This window comes from Lissotriton helveticus, chromosome 3_1, assembly GCF_964261635.1.
Source record: "Lissotriton helveticus chromosome 3_1, aLisHel1.1, whole genome shotgun sequence".
In the NCBI taxonomy this organism is placed as follows: Eukaryota; Metazoa; Chordata; class Amphibia; order Caudata; family Salamandridae; genus Lissotriton; species Lissotriton helveticus.
The window spans coordinates 1,407,008,348-1,407,025,986 of record NC_136061.1 but is presented as its reverse complement, the minus strand read 5'-3'; the positions used below and the strand labels follow the sequence as shown (position 1 = coordinate 1,407,025,986).

Genomic DNA, 17,639 nt, shown 5'->3' with positions numbered 1-17,639 from the left:
GAGTTAGGGGAACAGCAATGTCTTTAGCGATCTGCGGAAAGAGAGATGATTGGGTTCAGCTCGAAGGTCGGGCGGGAGCGAGTTCCAGAGTTTGGCAGTGTGCAGGGAAAATTGACAGCCTCCACTTCTGGCTTTTTTGATTTTAGGGATGGATGCCAGGTTTAGGGATTTGGATCGGAGGACTCTGTTGGGCTCATACCGCTGAATGATGTTGTTGAGAATGGGGGGGCCTAAATTGTGGAGTGATTTGTGGGCAATGCATAGTGATTTGAATTTGATTCTTTCCCAAACGGAAAGCCAGTGGAGGGATTTCAGGGCTGGTCTGGCAGATTGCATTCTGGGAATGTTGAACGGCCCGATTCTGGGTGATCTGTAGCCTGGAGATAGTGGCTATCTGGGATTCCAAATACAGCGCGTTTGCGTAGTCCAGCCGAGACAGGACGAGGGCCTGTACCATGATCTTTATGGCCCCGAACGGCAAGATGGGAAGGATTTTGCGAGAGACTTGGAGAAGGCCGTAGCATATAGCGGCGGTCTTCCATGCCTGACACTTGAAGGACAGGTCCTGGTCCAACCAAACGCCCAGACTCTTTAGCTGGGTTTTAGGAGTGGGGGCCGGGCCCAGGACAGTAGGCCAGATTTGGGGAGCGATTTCCCAAGACCATGATCTCGCTCTTGTCACCATTTAGTTTTAAAAAGGAGTCCCTCATCCAGGAGGCTATCACTTGAAGACAAGTGTATAAGCCTGGGAGGTTACTGTCCTTTTTGTTGAGTCCGATCACTAGCGGAATGTCATCCGCATAGGTGATTATGTGGACTCCGAAAAAAAGAACGGCTTCTGCGAGGGTGCAGGTATATATGTTAAAAAGAGCAGGGCTTAGGGAGGAGCCCTGAGGCACTCCGCAGTGGAGTGGAGTTTTTTGGGAAGTTACCTCATTGTGAAACCCTTGGAAGGATCTATTATCAAGAAACGACTGGAGCCAAGCCAGTGCGGTTCCCGAGATACCTATGTTACTAAGCCTATGAATTAAGATGTGATGGTTAACGGTATCAAAAGCCGCGCTGAGATCAAGGAGCAGTACTACCGCTGTACCGCCCGAATCGGCTATCTTTCTGGCTTCTTCCACTACCGAGATCAAAGCTGTTTCTGTTCCCTGGAGTGGGCGGAAACCCGTCTGTGTCTGGTGGAGAAGATTGTGGGTCTCTAGAAAGGAAGAAAGTATCGTATTGAAGTGTTTTTTAGTGATTTTGCTAATCCTGGGTAGAAGGGAGATGGGGCGGTAGTTTCCTAGATTTGACGGGTCTAGGGAAGGTTTCTTCAGCAGGGCCTACACCATGGCTTCCTTCCAGGCCGGGAGGACCACTCCTGATGCGAGGGAGGTGTTAACTAGGTCTAAGATCACCGGAAAGACTACCTTTGCTACCTGGGCGAGCAGTCGTAGGGGGACGGGGTCTTTGGGGGAGCCACTTTTGACTTTGGAAAACAGTTTTTCTAACTCTGGCATTTCCAAGAGCGGTATGGAGTCAAGGCCAGGCTGATTTCTACCGGTGGGATGGTGTGTGAGATCTTTAGTTATTGGGGGGAAAGAAGAGAAAATGGCATCGATTTTGGTGAAAAAGAATTCAGCAAGTTTGTCACACACAGCTCCTGATGAATCGGGGTGGACGGGATTGGGGGGAAGTTTTGAGAGGATTTTCACAACGTTGAAGATCTCACGCGGGGAGTTAGATGCAGCTAAGATTTTTCCTTCGAAGAAGATAGCCTGTGCGGATTGAATTTCCGGTTTGTAGAGGTTAATAGTACTTCTGTATTTTTCCTTTGATTCTAGGGAGAAGTTTTTCCTCCAGGCTCTCTCCATTTTTTTACAATTCTGTTTTAAGCCTCGGAGAGCAGCTGTATACCAAGGCTTTTTGGTGTTTTTGGTCTTAACTTTTATGTCATTTTCGGGAATGAGGGTGTCCAGAGATTTTTTAAGCCAGCAGTTAAAGTTTTCGTTAGTAGTGGCTACGTCTGCAGACGGTTCTGGTTTAGTGGCTTTCAGCGTTGTGGCCCATTGCTAAACTGAAAGTTTGGACCAGGGCATAGTTCTCACGAAAAAGGGGGCTCTATCCATAGCTGTGCCAGGTGGCGACCATGTGAATGGTATAAGAAAATGGTCTGACCATGGGACCGGTATAGGGTTTTCCCCGACCAGAGTGCTCAGGTTCGAGAAGATTGCATCTAGTGAGTGGCCCTTTATACGAGTAGGTTTACTGACTTTTTGTGAGATTTGGAAGGCCGCTAGGTCTTTAGTAAGTTCTACCGCGGGGGTCTGTAGGGGGTCATCAAAGTGGAGGTTGAAGTCCCCCAATATAGAAAAATTAGCGGAGGAGCTAGCTAAATTAGCAACCAGGTCAGGAAGGGATTTACATAAGTTAAGAGAGGGCCCAGGTGGTCTGTAAATTAAATATGCCTGAGAGAGTGAGCAGGGCTGAATTCGATGGAGAATGCAGCATTCTCGCAATCTGTGGCAGGGTTGCCCAGTATTCGGCAGGTTAGTTCGTGTTTATAAATAATTGCAATCCCGCCCCCTTTCCCTACCGAGCGGTCCATCCTCGTGATGGCATAGCCTGTAGGCAAAGTCTGGACAAGGTCAGGCTCGGAGTTGGGAGGAAGCCAGGTTTCCGTGAGAAAAAGCGCCTCCGGCGCTGCTTCTTCAAGAAGGATGGAGATTTCGGCGGCGTGACAGGGCAGGGTTCTGCAATTTATTAGGAACATCTTAAACCTCAAGTGGTTAGTGGGAGGGGGGGCAGGTTGTTCCCTAGCCGGAGGCTACAATGTGGGCATAGGAGGAGTGGGTTGTGAGGTAAGATGGCATGTTTGCAGGCTCCCGTCAATGGGGACTCTATGCGGCGCAGATCATCTGGACTATAGCGAAGACATAGGCTAGCACGGGGGGCAGGGTCTGTGGCACCAAGCCCCGGCCGGCCGCGGACGGGCTTGCCTTTGGCGCGCCTTAGGGGCGCCAGCGGCACGGACGGGTAATCATAGCTTTTTATGCACTCTCCTGAGTGGGGCGAGCGACTATAACGCTGACCCTCACCCCCAAGATGGCGTCTACGCCGACTAGCGGTGTAGCCCGGGTCTCCCTCCGCACAAACGGGAAAACCCGCGGCGGAACGGGGAGTAGGGGCAGGCGAGAATTACAGCGGGCAAAGAAGACAGGGTAAGTAAAGTTACGAGCAATAAGTATTTTTAAAAGCAATGAGGCAGTGCAAATGGAATTTTAAAAGCAAGAGGTAAAAGTGCAAATAGCAAAGTACAAATGATAATGACTGCGGTACCCTCAGCGCGCACCTCTGACTGACAGTGTCGCGTCCGGGTCTACAATCTTTTATGCACTCCTGAGTGGGGCGAGCGACTAGAACGCTGACCCTCACCCCCAAGATGGTGTCCACGCTGACCAGCGGTGCAGCCCAGGTCTCCCTCCGCACAAACGGGAACACCCGCGGCGGAACGGGGAGTAGGGGCAGGCGAGAACCACAGCGGGACAAATGAAGACAGGGTAAGCAAAGCCACGATCAACAAGCACCTCTAAAAGCAATGAGGCAGTGCAAAATGGAACCTCAAAAGCAAGAGGCAAAATTGCAAATAGCAAAGCACAAATGAAGTGCCCGTCTTTGACAAAAACTTTGGGCAGATTGGAGCTACGTTTGTTGGCTTCTCTACTTATCTACTCACCCCTGAGCCCTGTGGAGCTGAGTGCACAGACACAGTCACAGGCTTCAGAATATCGGGAGATGGCGCCTAAGGTCCACTCGTGCCGGTAAGAATATGCTAAATGAAGGAAGTAATAATTCTGGGAGTGATGGGGCTGCATAGGAAAGAGCAGGTCTACCCTTAATTAAACCCCCAATATTACAGACTCCAAAAGCACCTGAACATTTAGTCAGCAAAAATGGAAAGGAGACTGAACAGCAGACACCTAACCATAACAATGTTGCAAATCGAACAGTACAACAGGGCAATAATGTGGTGTCTAAAGATTCATCCCACAGTGGGGTACCTGTTTTAGCTGTTTCAGCTCCAAGTCAAATTTCTGCCAAGGATGCTAAAGAGGCCATGGGAGTGAGTGAAGAATCAACCAGCACACAGACAGAGGGCTCGGAGGTAGATTCAGGTGCAGGCGGAACTACCAATAATGAAGGGCTGGTAATGGCTACAAAAACTAAAAGTAAAACTGTAATAACAGATAAGGAGTATATAAGCTCCCTCGGTTCTTCTTGTATGGATGCCATGCTTTATCAACTGGACTCACCAGTAGTACCTGGCTGCACTAACTTTGAGCGGCTCTCGCCGAACAACACTGGATTAAATCCAATATTAGTGCTGGGAGAAAAGGTGTGCACAGCTATAGATAATATGATGGAAGGAGAAGACTCTCACATTGACTCAGGATCTAATGACGAATTTGAAGAAATGGAAGAAGTTATATCCAGAAACGGTCATGTTATGAGTAAAGGCTTTGCTGCAAAAAAGGCTAGAGGAAAACCAGAAACAAAAGTAAAAAAACAACTTATGCGCAAAATGGGGTTAAAGCTAAAACTATTGCTGATAATAGCCCTTTATGAAAATGGGTGCAAGCTAAAGGCGGGGTAAAGACGATGGCACTTCGACTATCAGGGAACAGCCCAGTAGAGGGTGCTCCTACAGATAAGCAGACAAAAAACATAAATGTATCTGATAATTCTATATCCGCCCGTTTGGCCAAAATCCACCCCCGGATACACTTAGCACCCACTATACGACTCATACGGACAACAACAACATGGGTTTGAACCAAGCTATTGCTCAGCCACAGAGTGAGAATGAGCCCAGTAAAGAGGATGTTTCACTTAACCTGATTGTTCAACTTCTTAGTGAGCAGAGATGTGAATCCCAGCAACACTACACGCAAATGCGTGCAGAGAACGATAAAATGCAGAGGTCTTTAAATACATTGGAAAGCAAACTAGGAGGTATTACGTTAGAAATGACAGAGCTACAACAAAGGGTGGCAGATACAGAGGAACTCTCCACTCGCACAGAGGTACGTGTCAGCAAATACGAGATCCAGATTGAAAGCCTTCAAACCAAAGTTGAAGACATGGAAAATCGACAAAGACCACAAAATCTTCAAGTCTTCCCAGAAGGGGTCGGAGGTGGAGATCCGAGAGCATTCATGGTTCAACTTTTTCAAAAGGCATTCCCGGATTTATCTGACTGGGACTGGGACTCGCAATTGTAAAAGGTCCATAGATTACCATTACTCCAGTGGAATAAGGATAACCAGTATCCACGTCCTTTTTTAATCTACACGGGTCATATTTAGGTTTCGCCTATTATCATTCGCTTGCGAATGTAATAGGCGAAAATTCAAGGGCTCAATCGACTAGTGAAACCACTGCGGTTTCTTCCAAGTGCATGTGAGTCACGTGACCACAAAAGCACGCGCATCTCCCTAATCCGCCTGCATTCCCGCCCCCCCACCAGGCTCTCACGCCCCCATCCGGCTTCCCTCCGCGCATCTGCCTGCCATACTTACAATGGCGATTGGTAGCTGTCAACAAGGGGGATGTTTGCCACCTCGGGACACAGTCGGTATCAGAGACGGCTGCTGCTTCGCTCTCAGTGCCTTTAATGTCACTGAAACACCTCGGTGAAAACAGCCACCCTGCTGGGTCTGCCGTGCGTTTCTTTTCTTCAAGCTCGCACACAGCGCAATCCGCCTGCATTCCCGCCCCCCCACCAGGCTCTCCCGCCCCCATCCGGCTTCCCTCCGCGCATCTGCCTGCCACATTACAACATGACTTACACCTACCCAATGTGAATCCAAACCACATAGAATATTAAGAGATCGCGGTCCTTCTGCTCCGCAAATACCCTACAACTGTATAGTAGGCTTGGATTCCATAAGCACTTTAAGGTTGTACAAACCATGGCAATTTACTGCACTCTACATAATACAATAATCCAGCATGCTCATGACTACTGTAACAGCCTCAATGTGGGTCTCGGAGAGTACACCTGCCCTGTGACAGCATAGTTCAACTTTGCAGCCAATTAACTCTGCATCACCTGCCATACCAACAACCAGCGTCCCACCAAAAGCAAATGACAGACTGGCTATCTGCCAGTTATAAGGTGAAGCAGTACTTTAAATGGGCAGGTACGGAGTACCTTCGCCTCTCAGCACTGCTGCAGTACATTTAGTTAAAGGAACTGCACTTCTCAGGAGTGAATAGGTACTCTGAACAGTGAGTACCAGCACTTCTGTATTTACATTTAAAATAATGAAGATTAAAAATATTACTTTACAGACAAATGGCAATTCGGAGCCTACCTGAAAGTAATATGTAGACAAATAGTGAAATATTTTATTTATGAGATACAAAAGTACACAAAAAGTTAAATATTTTATTTATGATATACAAAACTTACACAGTCGTGCAAATGCCTTCCACCAACTTGATATTCAAAGGCATCAATTCCCAAGGCATTTTGAAGCGGAATAAATATGTAATGTGCATAACTATCTGGACATACGAGCAAGCCTTAAAGTAAGAACCCCCGCCCTGTTATGAAGACCTACGGGAGATATTTAAACATGCAAAAAATATGGTTTTATGCTGTTCACAAGATTGAAAGTTTTGTTTGCCAATGCTGGTATTTTAAGATACATTTTTCAGAATAATGAACTTTGCACCACTGCCCCTTTAATGTTCGAGACTCACAGCAGGAGCGAGAAAGTACAGTGTTCAACCAGCAATCAGCTGTAACAAAACCAATAGCTCCAACTTTCCAAATGCGAAACCTATTGGCAACGCCAGTGCTTGTTTGTTAAGGCAGGTGGTGTCGCTGAAAGCTCGACCTAATAAGCCAGTTACAACAGAGTCAATAACCTTTTTTGTTAGGTCTGACCTAAGCAAAATCACCATGGAGAAACGCTGGAAGTTACGTCAGTATATTGACCCTATTAAGGCTGTGGGTGGTCAAGCTTACTTGCAAGAACCAGCGCGATTAAAAGTACTCAAGAATGGACAAACATTTCTTCTTTTTGATGACCAATAAGTGGAAAAGAAGCTGATTAAATGGCGGAGAGAAACCATTGAGAAACCTGTAGAATAATAGTAACACAAAACGCCTGATTATGTACAATGAATTAAAAATGATAAAGGGTTAAATGGTGTAGAAAGAGTTGTAGGAATAGGTGATACTCTAACTCAAATGTTTTTTTAAGAGGGATCTGCTTTTGAATTTTTTGTTTGTTACTTTTTTACCCTTTTTCCCACTTTTTTCCCTCATCGTTGCTATTGTAAAATTTTGGTTTCAGGATCAATTATATATTCTTCTTTATTGTACATGGTGATATTTAAGATACTGGTGTGGTTATGGGAGAGAGGGGTTTGTGGTTCTGAAGAATTCTGGACTCGTGAAGTAGTTCTGGACTCGAGAATTAAACTTCATCCTAGCATGACGAATTTAGTATCAAAAGACCGAAAATGACGAGTACACTATGTACAAGCATTTTCGTCTTACTCGAGTGACGATTTCACCTCGAAATCGTCATTTTCATTCTGAACCCTTGGCTTCCATTTTGTATACGGCAGCCATTTTATGAGTTGCCCTTTACATAGGCTTATAATACAGCTAAATTCGATTCCAAAGGACAGGTACCCCTTGATTGACTTTTCTCTGACCTAGGCAGGCTGGGCAAGCTGAAACCATTGCCCCAGGCCGAACCTGTTTGGTCAGTTCCTCTCCCAGTGGCCGAATGAGATAGCATCAAGGCTCAACAGGCCATAAAACCTTTTCAGCACACACACACCCTGCCGAATCTTGCTCACACCTGTCCCTGCTCTTTTCACTCTCACTTGCTTTATGATGGGGAGGTGCCCATTTTTATTGGGGGTCCACCGATATCTGATGAAATGTTGGGCCTTGCCGGGTGATTTGTTGTGGGCTGGACGAACTGAAATATAGACATGTCATCATGACTCTGCTTTTCCTTTATAACAAAGAATGTGAATAGTGTACTGTAAATTCGAAGAATGTTTGCCTAAAGCACAATATTTTGTATAAAAAGAGAAGCCTGACTTTGTGAATTTGAGCAGTCTCCTGAGAATATACATCCCGTGTGTTGTACTTCTAGGACGCTTGTTTCTTGGTTGCAGCCAATAAAATCGATCCTTGACTTCACCTAGAAGACTCTGAGTTTCTGTGGTCTGAATCAGGAAAGAACCCGAGGTCTCTGGGTGTACCCTGGCACCGCTGGGTTACCGGTTTGGTACCGGTTCTGAAAAACCCAGTACCTCAGGTTGTCATTGTTGCGTCTCTTCTGGCTGCCTAAACCAACGGCAGCTGTTTAAAGAGAGTTATCCTCCTCAATGGAGAAGGGGGCGGGGTGTGTGGGGTGGGTGGGGATGGTAAGGGATGGGTTGAGCAGAGTGCTCAGGGAGGGGGAGGCTTCGGGGCAGGGTAAAATCAGAAAAATTGACATAAGGCGAGTTTGTAGTGAAACAATAAGTGGCAAGGTCTTTTGGTTATCGTTTTTTTTTTTCTTGGTGCATATGGGGCGGGGGAGGTGAGAAATCTTTTGGTATGGATAGTATAAGGTGCTTAGCCTGGAATGTGGCAGGATTAAATAGTAGGAACAAACGGCGTTTAGTTTTTGAGGAGTTAAGGATGTATAACCCGCATATAGCTTTACTTTCAGAGACACAAATACCTTATAAGGACCGCAACTTACTTAAAGAACTAGGTTACAATGTTATTATAAGTTCTGAATTAAATGTGTCAATTTGAGGGGTTGCTATCCTACAACATAAATTATTCAAAGCTGAGACTTCTAGAACCTCGACAGATAAAAATGGCGGATGGGCTATTGCTCAATTTATTATAGCGGCTAAGAAATATACGTTTTGTGTGGTGTACGACTTAAATATAGATGATCCCACTGTGATGGATAAAGTGAACATGGAACTGCTTGATTGGGAGGGTGAGCGTCTGGTATTGGGCGATTTTAATTGTATTATGAATTACGACATCGATACTACCAGACGGGGGGCATTTAGGAGGATGCGTAAAACACGAGCCGCAATCAGAGAAATAGGGCGAATACATGATCTAAACGATGCTTGGAGGGTATTATACCCCGACGTAGCCGGTTATACCCATTACTCAACAGCACATAAAGTATTCCCTTGCATAGATATGGCCTGGGCGTCAGACAGTATTCTGGAGACAAGCAAAATGGAGATTTGCCTGCGGGTCACATCAGACCACAATCCGATCCGCCTTTCTTTTAAAATACTAACTAAGAAACCAAATCCTCGCCCTTTGTCATTTCCAAGACATCTTCTGCTTAACGCAGATTTCATACTTAAACTTAAGGCTCATATAAAAGATTTTCTTGAATTTAATATTGGCTCAGCCTCACACAATGTGGTATGGGACTCCTGTAAGGCTGGCATTAGGGGTTTTAATCAGCAGTATATATTTAGGCAGAATTATGAAAGTAAAAAGAATAGAGATGATACTGTTGCTAAAATACGACATGCAGAAAGACAGCTGGCTGCAGCACTCGTACAAGGTTTCAACTCAGTAGAAGAACTGGGCTATATTTTAATTGATCTAATGTCCGCCTTAAAGCAGACTATGAGGGAAAAAAGGCTCATTAAATTGTATAAATATCATCTCTCTCAGTATGAGGGTGGGGAAACAATAGGTAAAGTATTCGCTTATAAGGTGGCAGAAAGTAAGGCCAAAACGTTAGTTAGGACTATTAAAGGCCCTGATAATGTAACATATAATAACCCTCCTCAAATACTCGAGCAGTTTGTTAAATATTATATGGATTTATACACTCCTGAAAACCGACCGGCGTATGATGATATTCGTATATATTTACAAAATAACCGGGTGAACTGCATTGACAAGGAGCAAGCAGATATACTGAACAATGAAGTTACATTAGCCGAGATCAGATTGGCAATCTCTGCTCTGCCCTCTGACAAATGCAAAAACCACAGTTGATGGACAGAATGCAGAACAATGTCATACATTCACCCCAGTACAGAGATCTGGGCCTAAATCCATCGTTTTTTTGCACTCCACACCACCCCAGTGAGTGTTTGATTTGCTCAAACGATCCCTCCATCATCCCCTTTTGTATCGCTCTGCCCTCTGACAAAGCATCCGGGGAAGATTCAATCCCGCTAGAACTTTATAAACACTGCATGGAGGAATTAGCCCCATTGCTCAGTCAAGTTATCAGACTTATGGGACACGGTGGTAAGGCCCCCCGAGTCATGGAATATTACGCAAATCATATTTTTTTTAAAGAAGAATAAGATCGCGGACAAATGCGGGTCATATCGACCGGTTTCTCTTATAAACTCTGACGCGAAGATGTTCGCCAAAATACTGGCAAATCGGGTGGCTCCGATAATTTCTGCTTTGGTATCCCCACAACAGCATGGGTTTGTACATGGCAGGGACACTATGACTCATATAAATATGGCTTTTGCAGCTTTTGATGTTGCCAGGACTAGATCCACCCCACTTGGTATGATACTTTTAGATGCTGAGAAAGCATTTGACCGAGTGAGGTGGGGCTATCTCTGGGCCGTGCTGAACAGATTTGGCATTAATGGCTCATATACGCATTGGATAAAGGCTCTTTATGATAACTCCCGGGCAAAAGTTTGCTATGCTGGGATACAGTCGGTAACATTTCCTATTTCACGTGGTACCCGTCAAGGGTGCCCACTGTCGGCCCTATTATTTGCTTTGTCTATCGAACCTTTTTTAGGGGCACTACAAAATAACTCATGTACAGTACCGTTCTCATCTGGTTTGATGCAGATGACATTGTGATTTATTCAACGGATGTAGTGAAGGCAATTACGGGGATTATCACGGAGGCTAGGAGCTTTGGTGCTGTCTCCGGTTACAGATTGAACACCAACAAGACTCAAATAATAATGAACTATAAACCAATGGATCCAATACAGGGAGCGTGTAAAACCGCTACCTATTTGGGAATTTAAATTTCTGCCAACCCTGAAAAGATTGCTAAATTAAATTATGAACTATTGTTAAAAGAGACGACTGTTACGCTAATAAAATGGCACAAGGTCCCCCTTAGTTTAAGTGGCAAAATCAATCTAATCAAAATGAAGATTCGACCAAAATGTATTTAGCTATTTCGATCGATCCCCTTACGTGTTCACAATATTATTTTTAAGCGCCTAGATGGCGTATTCAGTAGTTTTATTTGGGGTTATAAAAAAGCACGCCGTGCAATTGAAATACTGAAATTACCTTATGGAAAAGGTGGCCTTGATTTTCCTGATTTTAAAATATATTTGTGGTCGGCTTTTCTAAGACGTATTCGTAGTTTGCTGCACCCTAACAATGAACCTTTTATTTATTATGCATTTATGTTGGGAGCAGAGTTTAAAATGTTCCTATATCGTATAAAAGATCCGAATTATTTCAAGCGGGTTAAATTCAAAACTGCACAAGACCTATTATATATGTGGCGGGCTATTGTTAATAAATGTCAAGAACCATTGTACCATCCGTATTCCCCTTATGGGACAACCCAGCTCTTCCAGGAATTTTTCACGATGGGGTTGGGAGACAATGGGCACATCTTGGTATTAAAAGCTTAGGGGATTTATATGACAATACTGGGTTCTTAACGTTTGAGAGACTTCAACTTCTCTACAGTGTTACGGAGAGTATGCGATTAAAATATTATCAAGTTAGAGACTATCTTATACGTAGTCTGAAACTTATTGAATTGGCAGATTCTAGCATATGGGATTGTATTCATTCAGCAAACGATAGATCACTGATTAGCTCTGCATACAAAGGATTTAACTCTCAAAAAGTAGGCTTCTGTGGGAAATTAGCTATACGATGGAGTAAGAAACTGGGGTCTACTATTACTACTAACTCTATATCCCTCGCGCTGGATACTATTCGTAAATCAGTACACTCTTCTAGTTTAAGGCTACAATCATAAAGAACCCTCTGTTTTCTATATTACACCCCTGCACAGATTGCAAAATGGGCTGTAAATAACACAAGTAGTGATCGGACCAGATGTCCAAAATGTGATTTATTTGCAGCTGACTTAGCACATATGTTTTGTTTATGCCCGTCACTTGTAATATTTTGGGGTAGAGTGGAAAAATGGTATCTTATAAACGTAATAGATCTATTTAATTTACGGTCACAGATATACTACTGGGTCAACTACCATATGATCATACCCAGAGAGAACTCATTAGTATTTTTCTGGCTTGTGCTAGGCTAGCTATTGCTCGAGCATGGATCGCACTGGATCCTCCATGGACGGCAGAATGGTGGGCTATAGTAAAAGACACATACATTATGGAATGTGCACTAGCTAAAATTAGGGGAGTAAGATCGTTACATAAAGTAGGAAAAATTTGGGGAGAATTTGTGTAATTGCAAATAGGAAATTATTCCTGCCTAAAATGTTATATGAAATGTTATTTTTCTCTCCTCATCTTCTTTTTAATAGATATTACTTTTCATTGTCAGTGACACTTGCCCATTTGGTAGCTGATCTTTATTTTTTATGGTGATTTTCTTTTTTTCCTTTTTTTCTTTGCTACTATGTCCTCATGTCATCAATAAAAAAATAAAAAAATAAAAATAAAAAAAATAGTAAGGTAAAAAAAGAGAAACAAGCATTGGAAATGCAATAGGTCTCGCATTAGAAAAGTTGGAGCTATTGGTCTTGTAAATGACAAATATTTTATTTATTTGTTGGTTTTTAAAATAGCTAAATTGATAGCTTTGTCATTTACAATGCCAATAGTTATAACTTTCGCGAATGTGACACCTATAGCATTTGGAATGCAACATGTTTTGTATTTACGTGACTTAGATGGCAGCTCTGGTCGTTAGGCCACATCTCTAGAGAGCAGGAGAGTGCAGCAGGGGAGAGAAGCACAGCAATGCAATAGGTCTCGCATTAGGAACGTTTGAGCTATTGGTATTGTAAAGGACACATTTTTTATTTATGTGCTTGTTTTGAAAATAGCGAAATTAATAGCTTTGTTATTTACAATGCCAATAGTTTTATCTTTCGCAAATGTGACACCTATTGTAACACAATATGTGTTGTAGCACTGAGTGGTGTGAGGGTGAGGGGTGTGAGGGTGAGGGGTGTGAGGGTGAGGGGTGTGAGGGTGAGGAGGGTGAGGGGGTGTGAGGGTGAGTGGGTGTGTGTGAGGGGGTGTGAGGGGGTGTGAGGGTGAGGGTGTGTGAGGGTGTGTGAGGGAGGGTGAGTGAGGGTGTGTGAGGGAGTGAGGGTGAGGGTGTGAGGGTTAGGGGGTGTGAGGGTGAGGGTGTGAGGGTGACTGAGGGTGGGTGAGGGGATGAGGGTAAGGGTGTGTGAGGGTGAGGGGGTGATGGTGAGAGGGTGAGGGTGTGTGAGGGTGTGTGAGGGTGTGTGAGGGTGTGTGAGGGTGAGGCTGAGTGAGGGTGTGAGGGTGAGTGAGGGTGAGTGAGGGTGAGGGAGGGTGAGTGAGGGTGTGTGAGGATGAGGGGGTGAGGATGAGTGAGGGTGTTAGGGTGGGTGGGGGTGAGGATGAGTGAGGGTGTGAGGGTGGGTGAGGGTGGGTGGGTGAGGGTGTATGAGGGTGAGTGGGTGTGTGAGGGTGTGTGAGGGTGTGTGAGGGTGAGTGAGGGTGAGTGAGGGGGTGTGAGGGGGTGTGAGGGGGTGTGAGGGTGAGGGGGTGTGAGGGTGAGGGGTTGAGGGTGAGGGGTTGAGGGTGAGGGGTTGAGGGTGAGGGGTTGAGGGTGAGGGGTTGAGGGTGAGGGGTTGAGGGTGAGGGGGTGAGGGGTTGAGGGTGAGGGGTTGAGGGTGAGGGGGTGAGGGTGAGGGTGTGTGAGGGTGTGAGGGTGAGGGTGGGTGAGGGTGGGTGGGTGAGGGTGAGAGGATGTGAGGGTGTATGAGGGTGAGTGGGTGTGTGAGGGTGTGTGAGGGTGTGTGAGGGTGTGTGAGGGTGAGTGAGGGGTGTGAGGGGGTGTGAGGGTGAGTGAGGGGGTGTGAGGGTGAGGGGGTGTGAGGGAGAGGGGTTGAGGGTGAGGGGTTGAGGGTGAGGGGTCTGACTTGTTTAATGCCACAGATGCAACAATTATTAGCAGGGACTCCATATACATTCTCAGTAGGACTGCTGCATTTTTAAAAGCCCAGGAGCAGCTCATAGCACAGGAACGGATGTACAAGTAAGAGCACAATACCAGCTACACAGAATAGTGCTCAGCTTTCCTTTTAACAGCCGAATGCATTCTGGGAGTTGTCGTCCTGTTTCATTTCAACTATAACAGATGTACTAATGCACCCTAAAAGGTAAAGGCAAGCCCAGGGCAAAGCTCTGGAATCGTTGATGATATGGTGTCATCTGGAGAGCATAGTATGGAAGACAACACTTCTTGCAGGAGAACTGATACACATTTAAATGTACAGCAGCAGATACACGTGGAAGAAGGAACTGTAATTGATCTCAATACGACTGCAACTTTCTGTTGAAGGAGCGAAATAACTCAGAAACACATGTCCAGGAATGCATCAAGCATTGGCTGTGCAAACACATATGTTAAAACACATCTAACAGGAACTGCATCTGCCATAATGATTTGCGGTATGTAATGCTGACCTGCAGTGTGCCCCCGCACCACCTACCCTTTTCAAAATTGGACCAATTTGCCCGAAAACAATGACGTGCAAAAGAAAAGCCTGAACTGGGACCCGGAGTGGCAGGGACCCGGAATAGCTGCTGACGTAATGTCATTTAAGAAGGAAAGCAGCTCCCAGGGTTGCCAGGTTCACAGATGGGTGCCATTTTTCCCATTTGTGCGAGGAAAAAAAAACAAGGGGGCAGGGAGAGAACAGACGAGTGGAGGGAGGGAAGGGGTGTGCAGAGGTAAGGGACAGAGAGAAGTAGAGAACGGAAAAAATATATAAAGTGGAGAAAGAAAGGAGTGAGACATATAGTGAAGAGAGTGAGGCGGGGGAAAGGAGGAAACACGGGGAATCGAGAGGGAAAGAAGAGATGGCGAAGCAGAGGGAAGGGGAGAGAAAAAGGTGAAGTAAGAGGGATAGGGAGAGACAAAAGGAAGACAGACTGCAACAAACAAGACGGAGGGCATTAATGTGGGGAGGGGGGAGGAGAATGATAACAGTAGAACCTGTGATTGATAGAACTTAGAAACGGCAAAACTATGATAAGAAGTGTTATAAAGCCTGTGATTGATAGAACTTAGAAACGGCAAAACTATGATAAGAAGTGTTATAAAGCAAAGCAAGCAGATATCGTTATTATCAACATGCAGCGGATTAAAAAAAAAAAAAGAAAAGGAGACACGGCCGGCCAGCCGTGAAACTGAAAGCACGGCCGGCCGGCCGGCCGTGAAAAAGCCTTTGATGCAGCAGGGGGTAATTAGGGGAGGAGAATGGCTGGGCTGAGGCAGAGCGCCAAGCCTTTGATGCAGCAGGGGGCGGAGCGGGAAGAGCTGCTGGCGGCACTAAGCTGGCGATTTGATGCTGTGCACGCGCATTTTAACTAATTGCGCTTGCGCATTGAGTTAAAAGTGCACATGCACTTCATCAAATCGCCAGTGAATCGCCAGTGTAGGTAAGCTCTGTTTAAGCCCCCATAGTCTCGCTCTGCTCAATGCGCATGCGCATTGACAGGCGAGACCTAAAAACCACACAGACATACTCAGAAGCCAAAGCATTTGCACATGCAGACATACAAAGAGGCTTACACAACACACATAGGGGAGAGTTTTGAAATCAGGAACCAGTGTTCACAACATTCAAAGGATCAGCTGTAGCCTCTACGAATCATAAGCACATTGAATTCAGACACTGACAGTGGTGCCATTAGATAGATTCGCCATAGGCTATCTTGATGCTTTTTACAGGGCACATCACTACCCAAACAGTATCTTGTAGCATATGTTATTTTAGAAGTCTAAAGCGTCTCTGTATAGTTGCAGAATGTCTAGCAAGACATACTGTTGTTCAGGTATTTGGTGATTGGTAGATGGGCAGCTATTGTAATCTACTGCTAAGTATAATGCATCTTCCCCATTGATGTTCATTTATGTTCCTTGATATTCCCTTCCCTGCTGCTCAGCCAGCGTGTGAGGTCATTAGAATGTTGAGAATGTTTATGTTTGGATGAGTTCAGTTGGAGTGGATGGGCTGAGCAGCAAGGATGATGCTCCTGGTGGGGCTTTACCTGTAACATGTATTCAAGTTAAATAAACCTATATTCATAACTAACGAAGATCCATCTTCATTGCAACAGCAGCCTCAGCAACAATCTGCACTGAAGGAAATGCAGCATGATTCAGAATCATAGCCAACAAGGTGACGCAATAAAATTGCCCTTTATCTTTTTCTTTAATGTTTTAAATATCTCTTAAAAGAAAAGTTTATTCAAAATTATAACCTAAGAAAGGTACTAACACTTCAAAAGCATATCTTGGTGTGTGCTTCTAATCCCAACCTCATACCTCATCACAGAAACCTGGCTCACCCCCGCATCGACCCCAGACATCGCTGCAGCAACACCCATCGGCTACAAAATGAAGCACCGAGACCGCAGCAACATACACAGAGGCAGCATTGCCATTGTATATAAGGAATCAATCACCTGTACCAAATCTAACGATGAAACAACGTCAATCATGAAACATATGAATTTTCAGCTCTGCACCAACTGCAATACCACCATCAGAGGCACCTTTGCATACAGACCGTCAGGAACAAAAACCAGCCTCAGCGACACCATCACTGAATTCATCACCCTGCTCGCCTTTCAATCCGAACACTAAGTCTTCCTGGGGACCTCAACTTCCACCAGGAAGACAAAACGGACATGAGCTCCACCGACCTCCTGGAAACACTGGGCAACTTCGGCCTCAAGCAATTAGTAACAGACCCCTCGCACAAAGCAGGACACACACTGGACCCTATCTTCATGTCCAGCAACAGAATCAGATGAGTCACACCTCGGAACTCACCTGGTTGGACCAATCCATAGTACGCTTCATCATCAAAGGGCTCCTTCCACAGCTGGTCCAAGATCGCTCAGCAACAATGGACCAACGTCCTAGGCACGACACAGTCCAAAGACACCATCAACCTGGATCAGGCAATACAGAACTTCAATGACTGGATCATCAACACTGCCAACCAAGTCTCCCCCATCAAACCAGCCAAAATACTCAGACCCTACAAACAAGCCAGCTGGTTCACGCTGGAACTTTGTACGTCAAAACACAGGTGCAAACAACTTGAAAGAATTTGGTGCGCAAGCAGGAACCACATCGACAGAGCCACCATCAACACAGCCCTCAAGAACTACCACTGATGGATCAAAGCAGGAAATAAGGATGCCCTCACCCGCAGGATTGACACCAGCTCCAACCAAGCCAAGGTTCTCTTCACTATCGTCCGAGAGTTCACCTGCCCATCAGCCACCGAAAACGCTATCCCTGTATCCCAGGAATTCTGTGACACTCTCGCCAACCACTTCCATAACAAGATAGCAACAATCTA

At 45.3% G+C, this 17,639-nt stretch overlaps 1 protein-coding gene across 5 annotated transcripts in view; it reads right to left on the bottom strand.

Moving 5' to 3' along the window:
- The window catches only part of CLASP1 (cytoplasmic linker associated protein 1), a 1,618,163-nt gene that overhangs the window by 1,188,000 nt on the left and 412,524 nt on the right, over window positions 1–17,639 (bottom strand). The window lies entirely within an intron of this gene.